This window comes from Terrapene carolina, unplaced genomic scaffold, assembly GCF_002925995.2.
Source record: "Terrapene carolina triunguis isolate 2854851 unplaced genomic scaffold, T_m_triunguis-2.0 Scaffold17, whole genome shotgun sequence".
NCBI classification, from domain to species: Eukaryota; Metazoa; Chordata; order Testudines; family Emydidae; genus Terrapene; species Terrapene triunguis.
The window spans coordinates 9,767,403-9,788,152 of record NW_020664368.1 but is presented as its reverse complement, the minus strand read 5'-3'; the positions used below and the strand labels follow the sequence as shown (position 1 = coordinate 9,788,152).

At 46.9% G+C, this 20,750-nt stretch overlaps 1 long non-coding RNA gene across 1 annotated transcript in view; it reads right to left on the bottom strand.

Annotated features, from left to right (window-relative positions):
* Positions 1-20,750, bottom strand: part of LOC112106911 — a 38,123-nt gene that overhangs the window by 3,870 nt on the left and 13,503 nt on the right. Inside the window, exon 2 of the long non-coding RNA XR_002908138.1 lies at positions 20,337-20,369. This is a non-coding gene — a long non-coding RNA (uncharacterized LOC112106911). The remainder of the gene's footprint in view (positions 1-20,336; positions 20,370-20,750) is intronic.

Below are 20,750 nucleotides of genomic sequence, written 5' to 3'. Positions count from 1 at the left end.
CTATTAATATGTTGCAACAAACTAACAGTTATTATAATCAAACTTTAGGAATTCACATTTTACAGCAAGTATTTAAAATATGTATCCTATCAGGTACTACACACGGGGATGATATACAAAAGTACTCCAATTTAAAAAAGACAGCACTAACTTTTACTAAGCTAAAAAACTCCATTTAACTGTAGCTCATATTAGAAAAAAGTAATTTTCAGCTTCATTGAGTTCCGCTTCCTGAATTACAGATTCATCCCTTGATGACCTTGAGTATTGTATGTGTACACACACAGAGTACTCAAGGTCATCAGGTGATTAATCTTTGTATATGTGTATATATGCATTACAGAAAAAAAATGGTTTCTTGTCTTAACTGTAGTTTGAGAAGTTTTGTCCACACAGATCCCACACTAGATGTGTGTGCGCCTCATGCATGTGATATCAGATTCTTTTTAGCCAGCAGCAACCGCTGGAGAGGACAACGTCTGCGGTGGCCCAATTGCCTCCCAGTTCCTTCACAATGGTAAAGGACTCCACATTAGTGTATGGTGGGCAGGCTGTGGGATCCATGTGGACAAAACCTCTCTAACCAGTTACTTTATACTAAATCACCATTTTTTCTTTGAATACTTATGCACACGGATCCCACTTTAGGCAACAGGCAAGAAGTTCTTTGTCTTCCATAGTGGGGAGAAGTCTAAATGACTATAAGACTCCACTGCCAAATTGTGCATTAGATTTAGAAGCTACCAAGAGAATAATGTAACATATCTATCGAATTCCAAGTAGCAGCTCTACAGATATCTAAAATAACTATAGGTATGTATCTCAGAAAGGCAGAGGAGGCTGCCTTGAACTCTTGTAGAATGCCATCTGACACCCATTTTTAAGATTCTCTGTTGAAAGCTTTTTCCCTAAATTTATCCCCAAAAGATACCAACAGTATTGATGAATGAGACACATCCAGGATGAATCATTACTACCTACTTACAGAGTAAGCGAGTCTTGACTGTGTCCACCAGGGTAAAACTCTCCCTGAACTACCTACTGCAAGCAACACAAGCACTCCACTCCGGGGTGTCATAAGCCCCACTCTTCCCCAGGGCAGGCTAGCAATTTACACTCCTCACTTTGTTATACTCGAGTGCCCAGTCCCTTGTCTTCTGGACACCCACAATGTATTCTGATCCACGGACTACATGGATGCAGTACACCTCAGTTCAACACTTTCCTTAGCACAAGGTACTTAGACATATTTATACGAAGAACTGAATTTTAACATAGCTTGAGCTAAAGTTTCAAATAAAAAGAAGTTTAAGGATTTGTAAACATAAAATTGCAGGTAAAAGCATAACAATTTATAGTCTGTACTTATTAACAAGTTATCTTCCTGTATAATAAGGTTTTTCTCACCCAACCGTCAGTTCATGTAGTGCTTGTCCAATACAGAGAGCTGGGATCCACTTTTCATGACACTGATGTTGGCAGATCTCCTCCATAATGGAGAATATTTTGTGCTATTTTTCCTTCTATTATACAGCCCCAGACTTTTGTCTCATGTCATGATCAGCTGTTTCATTCACTTCAGCTTTTGTCTTAAGTTTGTTCTTAAGCAGAGACCACACATGACCACCCCCACCCTTCAATGAAGTATCAAGAAACTAATCAGATACAGATGTAGTATGCCTGCCTGGCAATGTCATCTTGTCTGGTAATGCCTGTGTCACAGGATTGGCAAAAGAGTTTTGTCTTATTGAGGTAATACAAGAAAACTTTTGTCCAGCTTGTCCTCGTCCATCCCTCCACGAATGCAAGTTGACACCACACCATTCCATTTTATTGCAAGCACGTTCTTTCATTTCTGGTCGTAGAATTTTGTCATGGGATTGGCCCAGCACATTTTCTGTCTGCCCTGTGGTCGCTTGTGGTCTCTGGGGATCTAGTCACGGATGCAGTTGTCCACCTATTATCTTGCTTGCAAACTACATAACCCGCCCGTCTCCGCTTTGCGTCGTAAATCACCTGCATTACATCAGTCACCTCTGTATGCCTTCTGATCTCCTCATTCGGTATGTGATCATGGAGCAATATCTTACACATTCGCCTTTCCATTGCTCTCTGGATGACAGCGAATTTTTCTTCCTTCGCTTTCGTCATTGACCAGCTTTCCACCCTGTATATCATTGCTGGCAGAACAGTGGAGTTAAATAGTTCTTTCCTTTTCTTCTTTTTGTCTCCATTAGAGACATCTTTATTTTGTTGAAACTTTCCCACCCCGCCTTTCTCTAGAGCATCCTTGGTTTTGGCTCTGAGTGTTATCGTCTCTATACCAGTACTTGAACCGGAACAAGGTTTGGAATATGACCTGTTGGTCAATCTTTCCCATGAAGCAAATAAATAAGTTTATCTGAGTTTTGTAAAATTGGCCTCTTTCCAATACACTGCAGCTTATCTTTCTCCTTGTAGTATTGCACTGTGGGCAAAGAGGTATTTCCTGCAACGAAGGCAGATTACCAGACCCGAGAAACATGGTTTCCTCCACCAGGTCAAGGCTATCAGAAAAAACCTTGAACCTCTCCTTTGAGACTTTTGTAAAATTTCTGGACACTATGGCAACAGTGAGGGGAAAAAAATCAGGGCATGAACTTTCATTCTCATAGAACTGATAACCTCATTGGATTGTGCCTTTTAACTTCTACAAGTTGCCCCTTGGAGGAAAGACTACAGATTTCAGTATACATTTGTATCCCTAAATATATTCTAGATCAATAGATGTATACTAGATCAGGTTACTATCAACTTCCTGATTTATGACAAACATACTCCTGCTTATGTTCTTAAATGGGGATGTTCATTAGTTAAAGAAAGGGGTACACTTGTAGCCCTTTCCTGTCAAGAGATACTACAAAGGTCACTTGTTCTTTCATGGAAACCCTCCACAGGTTGTTACTATCCTAAAGGGACAGTATCCTAAAGGGCCAAGATGTGCATTGGAAAAGTATTCCACTACAGGCAAAGCACACAAGCCTCCTGTCGGATTATTTTACCAAGATGTGCAGGTAAGCTTCCTTCAGATCAGCAGAAAAATCTGCTTGAGATATTGCAGCACAAGTGGTGGTGTGATAATCTGGCCTACAAATTTACCCTTACTGTAAACAACTGTAAAAAGTGAGTGAATGTTCATAACGAGTCAATTCCCATCAACATTTTATTGTTGAAGACAATATTTGCATGGAGGGGAGAGAGGCGGGAAGAGGAGGATAGAAAGACTGAATTCTGGGAGGTGGGGAATAGAAAAACTGAATTAGTCCAAACAAAAAGGCTTGCTGATCTAATTCAAGAACTATGTTAAGATCATACCAGGTGAACAACAGTGAGACCAGAAAAATATCAATGAACCAAAATTGGTGCGTCAGAAGTTAGGCCTAATTGGTGGACAAAATTATGAGGGGAAGGGCCATTACACTCCATCATTTTTTTTTTTAAGAGACCCCAAAGAAACAACTAGGTGCAGTGGAAGCTGGCCAGAAAAAACACTGACTGACAAGGGGGAAGCTAGCTACCATAATGCTGGCTAAAGAAGGGGAAGGAGCAAGCTTCATAATTATGGCTGCCACACCCACCAGCTCCTGGGATATCAGGCCTTCTTCATCCTAATCCTGAAAGACATCCTGACCAGAAAGAGGGAGCCAGAGGACATCACCACCGACACCAGCTCCGGTGAAATCCCAAACACCTGGGATGTGACACTCTCACACTCTGCTGCGTGTTCTTTTCCTTCCCCACCTTATTTCTTCTCTTTCTATTTCCCTCCTTTTTCCTAAAGTCTAATAAGAATCTAACTTAGTCAGCCAAGACTATATTTTGCAACACTCCCGTAAACCCTGTGACCAAAAAGAGGCAGCTAAATCTAATGCCTTACACAACCTGATGCTGTTATGAGTTTGCCATGTGCTGTGCCTATGTTTCTCCAGCAATGTGGTTTCAAGTGAGAGTCAACATCAGACAGAAGCTTCATTTTCTATGTTCATTGTTCTTTTCTTTCCCCTTTTTGTGGGTGTTCATCTTGTTTTGTCTTCTAGGAAACAGATTTGGACTTGAAAAACAAACAGCTCCACCCAGTCTTAACTAATTTCTCTTGCCCAAAAGAATAGCTACTCTCAAAGGGCTGGTCCACACTAACCCCCCACTTTGAACTAAGATACGCAACTTCAGCTATGTTATTCACGTAGCTGAAGTCGAACTCTCTTAGTTCGAACTTACCGCGGGTCCACACGCGGCAGGCAGGCTCCCCCGTCGACTCCGCGTACTCCTCTCGCGGAGCAGGAGTACCAGCGTCGACGGCGAGCACTTCCGGGATCGATTTATCGCGTCTAGACAAGACGCGATAAATTGATCCCAGAAGATCGATTGCTTACCGCCGGACCCGGAGGTAAGTATAGACGTACCCTAAGATACAGCCAAACATGGAGGAGTTTCCTTCTAAAGACTCTCTGCAGCTAGAGAAAGAGAACAAGGGATGTAGTTAAAGTGAAAGCCTCATTTAATACTTTCCATTTCAAAATGTTTTAAATCGTTTTTTTGTTGGTTTTTTTTTAAAGTTTTAAATATTAATCTCTACTGGTGCAGATGCAGTTCAGTTGGGAGGGTGAGAGGAAGGAGTTACGTTTTAGTAATACACAAACCAAGTAGTGTAGACGCAGTGCTCTTTATCAGTATCACATCAACTTGGAAAACCTTTAGTGAGATGACATACCATATGATCAATCAAGAATAGATGTTTTACCTCACTTGACAGCAACTAATCAGGTGTGATAGAAAAATGAAGATGGAATTCTTGAGAAAAACGGTTATGTTTTCTTAACCGTTGTTCTTAGAGATGTGTTGCTCATGTCCATTTCATTCTAGGTGTGTTTGTGCGCCCATGTGCACAGTTGGAGATTTTCACCTTAGCAGTATCCATAATGTCAGCTGTAGCTCCCCCTTAAGTGCTGCCATGCTCATGCGTTGGTATATTAGGCACTGCTGACCCTCGCCCTCTCATTACCTTCTTGCTGGCAACTCCAACAGAGGGGTAGAGGGCGGGTAATAGAAGGGACATAAGGAACACATCTCGAAGAGCAACAGTTACGAAAAGGCAGTTAACAGTTTTTTCTTCTAATGCTTGCTCATGTCAATTCCATTTTAGGTGACTAACAAGCAGTATGCTCGGAGGTGGGTTCAGAGTTCACAGTCTAGCAGCTTGCAGTACTGCTCTACGGAAGCCAGCATCGTTCCGGAACTGCTGGGTAAGTGCATAATTGGATGTGAACATGTGAACGGATGAAGAGATGGCCGCCCTACAGACGTCCTGGATAGGCACTTGGGCTAGAAAAGCTGCTGAGGCGGCTTGCGCCCTGATTGAATGGGCGGTTACGATCATCGGAGGTGGCACCTTTGCCAGATCGCAGCATCAGCGAATGCAGGCAGTGATCCAAGAAGAAATTCTTTGAGCAGACACTGGATGACCTGTCATCGTGTCAGCCACCGCAATGAACAATTGTGTCGACTTGCGGAATGGCTTGGTCCTTTCAATGTAAAAAGCTAGCGCTTTCCTGACATCTAGGGAATGCAATCTACACTCCCCCTCCAACTTATGCAACTTTGAAAGAAAAAAAAAAAAATAGGAAAGTACATTTCCTCGCCCATATGAAACTGCGAGACCACCTTGGGCAGGAAAACCGGGTGCAGCCATAACGGGACCTTATCTTTGTAGAAGACCGTATAGGGTGGCTCCGAGGTAAGCACCCTTATCTCAGAGATCCGGCGGATGGATGTTGTTGCTAGTTGCAATATGACCTTCCAGGACAGGAGGAGGAAAGAGCAGGAAACCAGAGACTTGAAGGGGGGGTTCCGTAAATCATAACAGCACAAGATTCAGGTTCCATGGGGGAACGGGGTCCCTGACATGAGGGTAGACACGCTCGAGGCCCTTGAGGAAACTAGCAGTCATGTTCTGGGAGAAAACTGACCTACCCTTGAGCGGCGGACGGAAGACCGAAATAGCAGCCAAGTGGACTTTGATAGATGAAAGGGACAGGCTTTGGAGCTTGAGATACAGAAGATAGTCCAGGATCAACTGCAGCGAGGCCCGCTCAGGTCGGATACCCTTATCTGAGGTCCAACAAGCAAACCGCTTCCATTTGGCCAAGTAGGTCGCTCTGGTAGAGGGAGTTTTGCTGCACAACAGGACCTGCTGGACAGCAGCCGAGCACTCCTGCTTCTCCGCATTTAACCACGTGGTAGCCACGCAGTCAGGTGCAGCACCACCAGGTTCAGATGCAGAAGACTACCATGGTTTGGGGACAGCAGATCCAGCCTGAGCGGCAGCCGCAATGAAACAGCCACCGAGAGGTTCAGCAGTGTGCCGAACCAGTACTGGTGCAGTCAAGCCACCACTATGAGGACCACCTTCGCCCTGCTCTGCTTGATTTTCATGAGAAGACTGTGAATCAGCGGCATATAACAGGAGCAGAAAAGCATCTGACAGGGAGCCATTGTCCATCCCCTGAATCAAGCAGAAAACATGGCATTTCCTGTTCTGCCTAGATGCAAACAAGTCTGTGACAAGTTAGAGCCCCCCATCCGGGATGTCACCTGATGTGCTGGGGTCCCACTCAGCTCTCCAGCCCTGCCAGCCTGGGTTTCCCTTGCACTGGGTTGCTGTGCCAGGCTCTCAAGCCCCTTTCCAGCACACACCCAGGCAAGACCACACTCAGCAGACACAGACTGCAGTAAGATCTGTGTGAGAGGATTCACTCAGCACTCATGTGCACACCCACAGTGGAGAGATAAACCCCAGATAATGTTGTCTTGCGCTGTATAGAAAGATCTGCACAGCGCAAGCTCATAAAAATTCACCTTCTCCCTCAATGTGAAGAAAGATATGCACAACTTCTTACCCCCACCCCGCCCAAGGTATGAATTACACAATCTGGATTATGTTATAAACAAGAAATAAGTTTATTAACTATAAAAGGTGGATTAAGTGATTATAAGGGATAGCAAACAGAACAAAGATTACCAAGCAAATAAAATAAAACACGCATACTAAGCTTAAGATCTTAAAGAGACTGGTTTCAAGAAGTAATTTTTCACTCTAAATGTTGAATTAGGCGGAATGCAGAGTTTCTGTATCTTTGACTTCCAGCTATTTCTCTTTACAGATTAGACTCCTCTGTCTCACTCTGGACTCAGCCCTTGCCTTTCCCACTGCTCAGTTCTCTTGTCTCTTCAGGTACTTTCAGCAGTCTTTCTTCTTGGGCAGGAAGGCAACGGAGAAGAGTCCTGTTTGCCTTACTCCCCAACCTTAAATAAGATTTACATAAGGCGGGAATCTTGTGTTTCCCAGTCTTGACCTTCCCCTCCTTTTAGTGGAAAATTACTTGAAGTCCCAGAAGTTGTTTAGTACCAGGTGACAGGACCACCTGACCTAGTAGTGTCACAGCTACATCCCAGGACACCTCTCGTGAAGGAGAGTGTGTGACGAGGTGAACCTACCCCGCACCAACCCCGAAAAGGTTAACTGTGCTTTGCAGGTTGAGGAAGCCCCTTCCCTCAGACTCTGCTGGGCATGCTCAGCCTGGAGGCGGAGTATAAAAGGAAGCAGCCCAGCTTAGTCTAGGGACACTGCTGAAGGGAGAGGACACAGATTGCAGACTTTCCCCAGGGAGCAGCTGCAGGCCCTGACCCCAGGAGCAAGGGCAAAGAGGCCCAGACGGACTCCAGACTGCCTGACTAGCCCCGGGAAGAGACCATGCCGGCGGGAGCTAGGCCATTAGAGGACCCCAGAGACCCGAGGGAACCATGGAGCTTCACCAAGGGAGAAAAGGGGAGGAAGCAGCCCAGGGGACTTAGAATCTTCTCCAGTGAGTGAAAGGGGGAACTGGTCAGAGTGTTTCGGGAGGATCCCCGCTGAGAAGGTGGTGAGCACCGCCACTATCGCCAGGGCCCTGGGTTGGGATTCGGAGGAGCAGGGAGGGCCCGAGTCCCCCTCCCCGGACGCCACTCCCTACCCCCAAATAGCACCCCACTCCCCCAACAGGCCAATTGGCCACACAATCCCACAGGGGTAGGCCAGCCTATTGACTCTGGCCATTAGGCCACGCTACCCTGAGTGAAAGGCCCGCTTACTGACTCCGGCCATTGGGCCACACTGCCCTGAGAGAAAGGGCCGCTTACTGACTCCGGCCACTAGGCCGTACTACTACGTTTGCAGTCAGGGTAACCAACATAGGACCTGACACATTGCTATTCAGTTATTCTTCCCTTCTAAAAAATATATCATGTCATAAGCATATTTCCATAAAGCATATGGGGTGTAATGTCACAAGGTCCACTTGGGGAGTTCCCCACCTCTGGAAGATGAAGCTGACTGCTTCCAGATGGAAGAACCACTTGTGGCGAGACAAGGTGGTCCAGCTGAGGTGATGCGCCAAAGCGTTCCTGGCCCCGGGGAGGTGTGCAGCTACAAGATGGATGCCGTGTTGTACACAGAAGTTCCAGAGCCTGTGGGCTTCCTAGCAAAGGGCAGACAACCTGGCCCCCCCTTTGCTTGTTGATAGAGAACATAGCTGCTGTACGAGGATGGAACCGAGAAGGGAACCCCCTCCAACACCAATGCAGGATTCTGCCACCATGTGAGTGACAACAGTACGTGGTCTGGGACCCTGACCACACAGTCCACGCCATGTCTGTTGGGGATGTAAACCAATGCCAGCCTCACCTGCAGGGGCAATGGGGAAGAGCCGTGCGTGCCGGACCACGTAAATGCAGGCCATCATGTGGCCCAACAATCATAGGCACGCGTGAGTGGTGGTCAAAGGGTGGGCTCGCATGCATGAGATCAGGTCCGCCATGGCTCAGAACTCAGCCTCAGGAAAGACGACTCTGGCCAGAGTAAAGTTGAGGACCGCTCCAATGAATTCTATGCGTTGTACTGGAATTAAGGTCAATTTTTTTCTCATTTATCAACAGCCTCAGGTCATGACAGGTGGAGCAAACTAGATCGAGATGCCGCCGCACCTGATCCCAGGACCAGCTCTTTATTAGCCAGTCATCGAGTACAGATAAATTTGTACCCCTCAGTGCGTCAGGTAAGCGGCCACTGGCACTATGCACTTTGTAAACACTCCCAGGGCTGACGAGAGACCAAAGGGCAGCGCCTTGAATTGAAAAGGGCGGTGGCCCAACACAAAATGGAGGAAATGCCTGTGCCCCGGGTAAATGGAAATATGGAAACTGTGTCCTTCAAGTCGAGGACAGGATACCAGTCTCCTGGATCCAGGGAGTAAATAATAGAGGCCAGAGAGACCATACGAAACTAACTTCTTGAGAGACTTGAGGCAATGCAGGTCTAGAATGGGTCTGAGACCCCCTTTTGCAATTAGGAAAGTGGGAATAGAACCCTTTCCCCTTCAAGTCTGGAGGGACCTCCTCTGGAGGGACAGCTGTCTAGCCTGCTGAGGGGTGTGAAGGCCCATGAAACAGAGTGTCACGTGAGTATTTAAGCCTGTGGAGCCATGCGTCAGCCAGCTCCCGAAAGAGCACTGCTCCCTCAAATGGAAGAGTAGTCTGCATCTCCTGGGACAGCCCAGAGCACTGTAACCAGAAGCTACACCTCATGAACACCGCAGAGGTGACTACCCTTGCCACCAAGTCCATAGTGTCCCAGGCCATCTGGAGGGCGCCTCTTGCCACTACTTCGTTCTTTTCCACCAAGGTGGTGAATTCCTAGGCTCAGTCCTGTGGGAGGCCCTCCTTGAACTTGCTGATGGAGTCCCACAGGTTCAAGTTGTACCTGCCTACCAGGGCCTGATGGTTAGACACCAGAAATTGCAGGCTGGCTGTCGAATAAATTTTCCTGCCATAAAGTCCAGCCTCTTAGTATCTATTTTTTGTTGTGCCACTCGCCTGGCCCTTTCATTGACAGCGGACACGACCAGGGATCCCACTGGAGGGTGGGTAACAGGTACTCAAATCTCTTTGCGGGGATATAGTACTTCTCTTCCACCTTCTTGGAGGTAGGCAGAATGGAAGAGGGGGTCTTCCACAAATACTTGGCAATTTTAAGGACCCCTGGGTGGACAGGCAACACGACCCATGCCAGGGTGAAGGAAGGTATGACATTCAAGAGGTTGGACTCCTCTGCTAGCTCCTCAACCTCCAAGTTCAGGTTGGGAGCCACCCTTTTGAGCAGGACCTAGTGCTCCTTGAAGTCTTCCAGGGGGAGGCACTGCTCGTTTGTGAGGGGCCCACCACTGCTTTGTCCAAAGACAACTGCACAGCAGGGGGAGGGGCAGCTTCCCCTTGCTTGTCCGGGGATGGTTCCTTGGGCATCGGGGCCCATTCTTTTGCTCCCATGTCGCATTCGGCACCATGCTCCAACTCTGGTGCCGGCTGTGTCGGGGGCAGCTTGTCCACTGTGGCCTCGAAGGAACAGTGGGAGTACAGGATTGGCATCACAGGTACACCCCACAGGTTCAAGTACTGCCACTGAGTGGGTCATTGCCCCTGCCTCCACGCCGCTGCTGCAGGAGCTGCGCCGGTCTCGATTCAAGTTTTATAGATGAGGGGCTGAACTCCCCTTGAGGCTCGGACCATTGCCCTTCCGGTGACCAGGGCAGAGCCGTAGATGCCTGAGACTGCCATGATGATGGGAAACGGACGCCTGCAGTCCGGAGATGCTCCGCTGCTTTATGGGGGTGGTCCCATAACCGGCTTGCCCATAGATGCCAGGGCCTTGGCCGGCTCCGTCACCTGGCTTGGTGTCCGAAGTGCCTGTCGGCCTACTTGCTCTTTGGCCTCCAGGACCGCTTCAGGCCCTGCTTGTCCCAGGAGTCAGAGGTGGGTCCCTGACTGGACTAGGGCTCCAACTGTAGCAGTACCCCCGAGCAGCTCCGGAGCGGGCACATGGCCTGACAGGTCTTTTGCCCAAACCCCCCTTTTTCTGCAGTGCTGGTGGGCCCATCAACTTCGACAGCTTCTTAGGCACCAAGGTGCGGGAACGGTGACAGATGGATTCCGGTGCCAATGGTGCGCTGCGCACCAGTGCTGAGGTGCCGGGCATGGAGTCCGATCGAGAAGGCTCTGAGGTAGTACAAAGCGCAGCCTCCATGAGGAGGGCCCTCAAGCGGATATCCCGCTTCTTTTGAGTTCAAGGGCAAATGTTTTTACAGATCCTGCACTTATCCTTTCTGTGGGACTCCCCCAAACACTCTAAACAGCTCTCATGGGGGTCACTAATGGGCATTGGCTGATTGCATGATGAACATGGCTTAAAGCCTGGGGAACGGGGCAGGCCCCACTCCGAGGCAAAGTCCCAGCCAGAACTCTAACTCCTAAACTACTACTCTAACAGTTAACTTAAATGTCTAACTCAGTACCTATCAACTAACAACAAAGATGACAAAACAATGGACTGTAATAACCGCCAACGCTCTTGCGATGCAAAACAAGGCGCTCCAACCAACGCATAAGCGTGGCACTGCAGCCGACCCTACAGCTACCGCTATGGCAAACGTCTACGATGACTGTGCACGTGGGCTCGCACACACCTAGAATGGAATTGATGGGAGCAAGCACTCGAAGAACAACTCTGGAGCATAAGGTCAAGTGCAGCCATTTCCAGAATGTATATAATACCTTGCATCCTGAACCTTGCTTCCTTCATTAATAGAAGGAACTGTCAATCTTCATTTGCTATCTTTTCAGGGACCACAAAGAACCCAGAGAAAAATCCCTGAATGATGTTCTGAGCAGCTTTAGTCCCAGGTCCACCATATGAACTTTTTTTTTTATTTTTTAAATACAAGTTTGCCAGCACACAAAAAAAGAATCTCTTAAAATTCTGTAAGAGTACTCTTTTCATATGACATTTGTTAGAGTGGAAGCAATTTGAGATAGAAAGTATTTAGCTTCCCCACTAAACTGGAAAGTTTACATTATCTTGTGTCAGATATCTATATTGGCATCTGCTCTGCAAAGTTGCAAAAACATTTTCCCCATCGTTATAGTTGGTGGACAAGCTGGCTGGAAAGATTGCTTGTTAAATGTATTCTGAGAAATTCTGAAAGCTTATCTGTAATTCCTCACAAGGATGTTTTTCATTCCACAGAGAAGAAATTTGTTTAGTTCGGATGAATCTTTGAGAGTCTTCCGAGGGATGACCCCGATAACTTAATCCTATTGAAAGCATCTTGAAAGTAACCTCCTTAAGCAATACTTATGTCAACTGAAAAGGTTAAGTGCTGGTAACTGATCTGGACCAAAAAAGGCAGCTTTAGCCACTTACACAAGACACTCATTTGTAGCCAATTTGTGGGAGGTACTTCTGGAACTATAATGCAGCAGTAAAAATGAGCAAAATTCATTTAGCAGATTCCCTTTTTTATCTGAGGTTTCCTTCCGTTTAGAATTTAATGAACTAGCTTATATGTGAGCCTCTTCTCCTAAGTGGAAATATTGAAGTTAAGATCTACATTTTTACTTCAAGAGGATTAAGGAATTTGGGAGAAATCCCTAGCTTTACTGACCTCAGACAGGAAAGAGCAGAAAGGGAACAAACATTTTCAAGGTCCCTATTGACTAGCATACAGCTGAAATAGTACCACTTCAGGACGCAGCAAAATTAGTGATTTTGAAAATCAATTGCCTCCACAGCTCCTAGCTACTGACCAGTATCATAGACACGATGAAGCAACAACGAAGTCCTCCTCCAAAGACTTAGGAAGCTGAGCAAAAAGCATTGGCTGGGAGCATAGCATTGATCTGATATACACTGTGTGAATAATAGGCACCTGCTACAGTGACTTAAAAAGTTAAGCCACACTCGAGACACGTCTTCCTTATTACTAACCTTTTAAATCAAAATTTACAACCATTTGGTTGATCAATTCATAAAAGCAGACTGGACTATCAACTGCTGGGCCACTCTACTTGGTTCTGTGGAGAACCACCAAGTGGAAGGATAGACTAGGCTCCTCTAGCATGTGCATTGGAAAGATTCAGTAGTACAAGATTTTCAGGCTGATATCCTGCCTGATTCCAGCAAACTTTGATAGATTTACAAAAACTGGCAGGGTGGAAGTACTAAACTACTCTGATAGGCGAGGAACACAAATAAAGCTTAGTAGAGCGACAAACTGGGCTAGGTCAAACTTAGGAAGCTGGTAGGCATAGCAGATTTAGCACATCTATAGGTAATCCTAGGAAGGATTGATTACGTTACAGTTGCCAAAAATCCAATTTCAGATTTCCAGCAGTGTGAGAATATATTTATATTTTTAAGCTCTAAAAACAAAAGACACCTTACACCAGAAATTAATTCAGGAAAGCTCTATGTCCTGTGTTATGTAGGACGTCAGACTAAAAGATCACATTGGTATCTTATGGCCTTAAAAACAAAAACTTGCAGCTGCAGGCTGATGAATACCTTAAACCACTTGTGTTCAGAGCTAGCCAACAGCAATAATTAGACCACTGGATTACTGTTTATGAGACGCTGTAGCAAGGTTGAGACTCACCAGCACGGCACCTCCTGCTGGTCGTCCAGGGAATTAGCTCTTTCCAGCCCAGAGTGCCCTCTGCAGGCCGGTGTCTCGCCTGCCGCTGGCCCCATATCCTTCCCAGACCCCGGTGTCCTTTGCCCAGAGGTTCTACCCACCGCAGTACCCCCTCACTCTGGGTCTCCCCTCCCAGGGGAACCCCCAACCCCCACCTTGCCTCACTGGCTACTGCCAGTTTCCATTTAGTCCCCACTCACTGGGGCAGACGGCAGTCTGTAAACCACTCATCATGGGCAAGGGGGGTTGGACCTCTGCCTCTGCCTATTCCTGGGCTGCCCCTCTACAGCCCTAGTACCCTTTTGTGGGCCCTTAACTCAGCCTGGGGCTTTGCTAGGCTGGAGCACCCCAGCTACCTCTGTCCTTGAGCTCCTGGCTCACAGCCCTTTTATAGGGCCCGCTGTGGCCTGACTGGGGCGTGGCCTCAGCTGTGGCTGCTTCCCCAGTCAGCCTTTCCCCAGCCACAGCCCTCTCCAGGGCTGCTTTTAACCCCTCCCGGCAGGAGCGGGGTGACCGCCCCACTACAGAAGCAAATCAGCACTGGACACTAGGCAACAGGTCATTTAGTTTCCATCGATGAATACAAATATTTAAGCAAGCACATGCTCACTAGTATAATTAACTTGGGTCCCTGACCCAAGGAGCTTACAAGTCACATACAGAATAATTCTGGACAAAATGCATAAGTTGCAAAAAACGTTGACTGATTTTCAGGTATGGGGCTGGAAAGAAGTTTTCCACCAGGTCAAATTGGCAGGGACCTTGAGATTTTTTGCCTTCCTTTGCAGCATGGAGTGTGCTAGGATAATTTGGGCATATCTCACTTAATTCCCTGCCATTACTAGGGTCTCAAGCAGTGATGGTACCTTGATCTCTCATGTTCTCTGCCAGGCCACACAACAGTTTAGTCTCCTCAGGAATGAAATGCTTTAGTCTAATCAAAGTTATTGGGTTCAGTGAGGTATCTGGATTAAATTTAATGGCTTGTGATATTCTCGTGATCAGACTAGATGACAATGTTCACTTCTGGCCTTGAATTCTTGTTGTCCTTCATGACGAAAGATGATGCTGACAATGGTATTATGTCTTAAACTATATGAAACTAAGGCCTGGCCTACACTACAGACATAGATTGCGTTAAGTTGACCTAATTACATATGCATCTACTCTACCAGGTCCCTTCCACCAATCTAAGTGGCCTGTAAAGTCGACTTCTGTACTCCACCTCCAAGAGGCATAGAGCTTAATTTGACATCCATGGGTCGACATGGGGATAGTGTAGATGGTACATTGTGTAATTTGAATTACTTGGCCTCCAGGAGGTGTCCCACAATGCTCTGCTGTAACCACTCTGACGAGCGCTTTCAACTCCACTGCACAGCAGCCACATATACAGGAAATAGCCCATCCCTTGGTAAAGCCCCAGGAACTTTTGGATTTTCATTTCCAGTTTGATCAGCATGGAGAGCTCACTAGCACAGCAGATCATGGAGACTCAATGCCCAAACGTGCTCCAGCATGGAGTATACAAGGAGGTGGTGGATCTTACTGCTGTGTGGGAAGAAGAGTTTGTGCAGACACAGCTGCACTGCAGCAGAAGAAACACTAACATCTATGCAAAGATTGCACAGAGCCTGGGGAGAGGAGCTACACCCGGGACACGCAGCAGTGCCGCGTGAAAATATAAAATTTGGCAAGCGTACCAGAAGACAAGGGAGGTGAATGGTTGTTCTGGTTCTGCCCCAGAGACATACCACTTTTACAATGAACTGCATGCAATTCTTGGCAGCAACTCCACCACTACCCCAAAACACAGTGTGGATACCTCCCAGGAGTCTGAGTCCCAGACCACCTCAGGCAACAAAGAGGACACTGTGGATGAGGAAGATGAGGAGGAGGAGGAGAATGGGTGACAGAAGAGAGGTGGATCCATTCTCTCCGACAGCCAAGACCTGTTCTTAACCCTGGAGCCCATCCCTTCACAGGACCAAGTGGTGGCCCAGGGTGATGCCGGGGAAGGCACCTCTGGTGAGTATACATTTCCAATCAAACTGTAGTGGGTACATTCCATTATATTATAGGTTTAATCTGAAAAAAAGAAGGTTGGGCACTGGGTATCTGCTTGCCAGTGAACGCTCCACCTATGCTGTGGGTGCGCCCCAGAAAGACTGCTTATGTGCATAGGGATGACATGGGAATCCTCTATTATGAAAGTTTCCTAGTGATCTCAGAGGTACTCTGCAATCCTCTGCAGAAGGTTTCTGGGGAGGGCTGCCTTATTTCTTCCACCACAATAGGACACTTTCCCACACCACTCCATTATTAACTCTGCTGGCATCATTGCAATACACAGCATAGCAGAGTAAGGATCAGGTCTGTACGCAAACGCTTGCAGCATCTCCTCTCTTGCCATCTCTGTTACCCTCAGGAGACAGATATCACATAGGATCACCTAAGGGAAATGGGGGAAGTTTTCAGTGCAAGTACATGAATCGCAAACAGAACAAATAATCCACCCCCCTTTGGTGAAATCCGGGTCCCACAACCACACTTTCCCTAACATGCCATGGCTGTTGTTGACAGGGACCAAAGTGTATTACAAGCAGCATTAAGAAAAGGTGGGGAGAGCTTCCTGTGTCTGTTCTCCCCTTCCCACCCTCCCCCCGGGCCACCTTGATTAAAAAAAAAAAAAAAAAAGTGGGAGGCTTAACACTGGTGCCTGTCCTCAAGTACTGTCCATGTTGCTAGGGGGAAGGGGTTATTGCTCAACTGCCCAACTGTGCTCCTGACAACGGTTTTACAGAAGTAGCAGCACAAGACCTGTTGCCCATGCCTTATAGCCATACTCACCATGGCTGGAGCAGCAAACCAACTCACGCAATAGCTAGGGATTCTGAGTATATTGTTGTTTGCAGTGAAGTATATTAAGGGGTGTTTTTTTGTTTTGTTTTTTTAAAATCAGCCTTGCTCCAGAAACGATATATGCACTGACAATGGTTACCTTGTGCTTTGTATGCCTTACAGATGAAAGCTTGTCCTTCGGTTAATCCTCCACACTGGGAGAGAGGCTTTCCCAGATTAGAAAGCAGAAAAAGAGGACTCGGGATGACATTTTCACCGAGATAATCAACACCTCTGGGACAGCCAAGGCTGAGCTCAGAACATGGAGAATTTCTCTCCCCGAGAAACTAAACATAGACAGCAGAAGTGCATCCCAGGAGCAGGAGTGTGCCACGCAGGAGGAGATGCTGCGGATTATGAGGGCCAATCAGACATGTTGGAGCGTCTGGTTGAGCTTCAAGAAAGGCAACACAACGCTAGACTCCTTGCAGCCAAGAAAACAGATCAAGAAAAATATGCTCTTTATTTATTCAACACATGGTTGGTTGGTTCATTTTACAGAAGGGGGGAAAAAAGTAATGGGGAGATTGGTTTGGGAAGGAACAATGCAGGTAAGCTTCACACATTACTGTGGCTCATTGCTGAAATGGGTTTTCAAAGCCTCACAGAGACGCAGAGCCGGTCTCTTATTACCGTGGTATCTGTCTGCTCAAAATCAGCTGCCAAGCAATTGGCCTCAATCACCCACCCCAGGGAAAACTTTTCTCCCTTTGTTTCACAGATATTATGCAGCACACAGCAGGCAGCAATAACTATGTGAATACTGCTTTCTCGGAGGTCTAACCTACTAAGCAAACAGAGCCAGCAACCTTTTAAACGTCCAAAGGCACATTCCACCACCATTCTGCACTTGCTCCTCCTATTGTTGAGCCACTTCTTACTGCTGTTCAGTCAGCTAGCGTATGGCTTCATGAGCCATGGGAACAAAGGATAGGCTGGGTCTCCCAGGATCACAGTTGGCATTTCAAAATCAACAATAGTTATTTTGTGGTCTGAAAAGAAAGTTCCTGCTTGCAGCTTTCTGAAGAGACTTGAGTTCCTGAAGATGCGCACATCACACATCTTTCCTGACCATCCGACATTGATATCAGTGAAACGCCCCCTGTGATCCACCAGCTCTTGCAACACCATTGAAAAGTATCCCATTCAGCTTATGTACTCTTTGGCAAGGTCTTCTGGTGCCAAAATAGGGATATGCATGCCATCTATCGCCCCACTACAGTTAGGGAACCCCATTGCAGCAAAACCATCCACTGTGATTGCCCAGAATCACTACCCTTCTTAGCAAAAGTCAATTAATGGCCCTGCAAACTTGGATCACAACAACTTCCACAGTGCATTTACCAACTCCGAATTGATTCCCCGCTGACCAGTAACCGTCTGGCATTGCAAGCTTCCATGGAGCGATAGCCACTCGCTTCTCCACTGTCAAAGCAGCTCTCATTTTAGTACTTCTGCACTTCAGGGATGAGAAAAGCTCTGCACAAAAAGTTCCTGGAAAGTGTCTTCTACATTTGAAAGTTCTGCAGCCATTGCTCGTCATCCCATAGCTGCACAACCATGCAATCCTAGTCAGTGCTTGTTTCCCTGGACCAGAAACGGCGCTCAACCATGTTCACCTGATGTGCAACTGCCACCAGCAACTGCAAACTGTTTTGCTCTATGGCTTGCAGAAGGGCTGCTTGTATGACATTGCAATGTTCCACGTGGCAGCTCCTGTCTCAGCTTCAGAAATACTGCAGGTTAGGGGGATCAGGTGTTTGTAATGCTAACACAACTGCACAGCTGAGCAGGGTCCATGTTGCTCAGGCTATGGGGTATGCGCAGCTAAGCCAGGCTTTCAAAAAAAAAGGTACAAAAAACCTTGTTTAGTTTGCCGTAGAGATCAGGGAAAGGAGGGAGGAAAGTGCATCATGGGAGACCGAACTCATGTTCCCATTACCACCCATGACAATGTTTTGGTCCCATGAGGCGTTGCAAACCCTACCCCAAATCCCATTAGTCTAGTTGAACTGTGGGATAGCTATGCACAGTGCACTGCTCTGTGCATCATTGCAAGCGCTGCTAGTGAGGACACACTTCACCAAGACAATAAATGTGTTGTACACATGCAAGATTGACTTAATTAATTTGAAGGCTCGATGTCAACTTACACAAAATAGACTTCACTTTCTAGTGCAGACATGATCCAAGATGTGTAAACTTACTGTTCTCATTTTTTAAAAAGGAAGACTGTTCTAACCATAAGAGATGACACAAGAGATGTCCATCGTTTGAGAATGAACTGCAGTATCTTGAATGACGGAAGACTTGCTACCTCATAACTATGAGAAGTCTTCACAAAGTATTTTATGTTACAAGTCTATTTAGACACACAAACCAACAAATTTAAGTGACAACGGCTAAGCTAGTCTCAGAACATGAATTATATACTGTTATGAAGGAGGTGGGAAAGGGTTTTCACCACACATTTGCCCTGAAAGGGTTAATGAAGACAAAGAAGGGGGCTAATTAACCCAACAGGCCATTAGGTGAGAAGTATTAGGTGACTAAGTAATCCCTGAATGAGGGAGGGAGGGAGCCCAGCTGAGGAGGAATGAGCTGGGTTGGGCTATAAAGGCAGGAAACTGGCAGCAGAAAGGAGCTGCTGGGCAAGTCTGTAGTCACTCCCTGGGAGAAGGGAGGTAGGACAGGACTCAGGGAAAGGCCCTAAGGTCTAAGAGGGAACAGACCTTGACTGCTGGCTAGAGGGTCTCTCATCCGACACCTGGAGTAGAGGGCAGGCCTGGGTTCCCCAGCCAGACACTGAGGAACTATGAGGAAGGCTCCCTGAGTCTGTTTATTTATGGAAAAGACTTTCCAACCCCAGCAGGTGAAACCATTTGGTGACCTGGCTGGAGGCAGAGTCACGAAGAGGCAGCAGCAGATTGCAGAGCGAGAGAGGTTCTGCAGACCTACATAGAGAGGTGGAAGGATGACATGCAACCGCGGGAACGGGTATCAACCTTGCAAGCTATTCCCCAGAACTAGTAGGAGGAGACACCATCTTGGCGGTCACTGGAGCTCTCCAGCAGAGGGTTTTTTTTTTTTTTTTTTTTTTTAAAGTACAAGATAGTATTAAACACTATTTTAGCAAGCCATGCAGCCCTAACAGGTTAACCCAATTTTTGCACGCCTTAAATGTGATTACTACATTCATTATGTGGTTTGCCTCAGACAGTTATAACTAGTTGCCCTATGACGAAACAGCAATTGGTACAGAGTACAGCAATTTAAATCCAATGACCAATACTGACATTTTTACTGGGTGCATCTAGACCAGGGGTAGGCAACCTATGGCACGTGTGCGAAGGCGGCATGCAAGCTGATTTTCAGTGGCACTCACACTGCCCGGGTCCTGGCCACTGGTGCAGGGGGCTCTGCATTTTAATTTAATTTTAAATGAAGCTTCTTAAACATTTTAAAAACCTTATTTACTTTACATAAAACAATAGTTTAGTTATATAATACAGACTTCTAGAAAGAGACCTTCTAAAAACATTAAAATGTATTACTGGCACGCGAAACCTTAAATCTGAGTGAATAAATGAAGACTCAGCACACCACTTCTGAAAGGCTGACGACCCCGATCTAGACATATCATAGACCAGTAACCATTTTTTCCAGTTTAGCCAGATTTTATCAGTTATATTTTAGCTTTTCATTCAAACTGGCAGTATTAAAAACTGTTTTTAATGGAGAGACTGTCTAGCAGCAGTGAAGATACGCTAATGTTAAAGTTATGGAAGATATTGGGTTAGTCACCAAACACAGCAGAAGCAAAACTTTAAGTAGTCTTACCATATCATCTGTCAGTGTCTTGATATTTAAATGCTGTAAATTAAGGAAAAAACAGTCATGTCACTACCTTACTTGTAACAGTGTGTAGCGAGGCGGTGGGATACCCCACAGCCTCGCTAAGGGCCGAACCTCCCCTAACACCAACGGGGGCAGAGCCACCGGGTCCGGAGCCCGCCCCTCAGAGGTCACGGCGCCGACCCGGAAGTATAAAAGCCCGCCTGCCGAGCTCAGTGGAGAACAAGCCGGCGGAGAGAGCAGACGTCTGTGGCCAAGCTCCTGCTTGGGAGACAGCAGCAGGCCGCGACCAGCCTGCTGACTCATCAGGCCAGCCAAGCCTACCCCTCGCCCGTTACCCTGAGGAGGACTGGCCAAGCCTGCCCCTTTCCAGCTACCCCGAGGAGCCGCCAAGCCTGC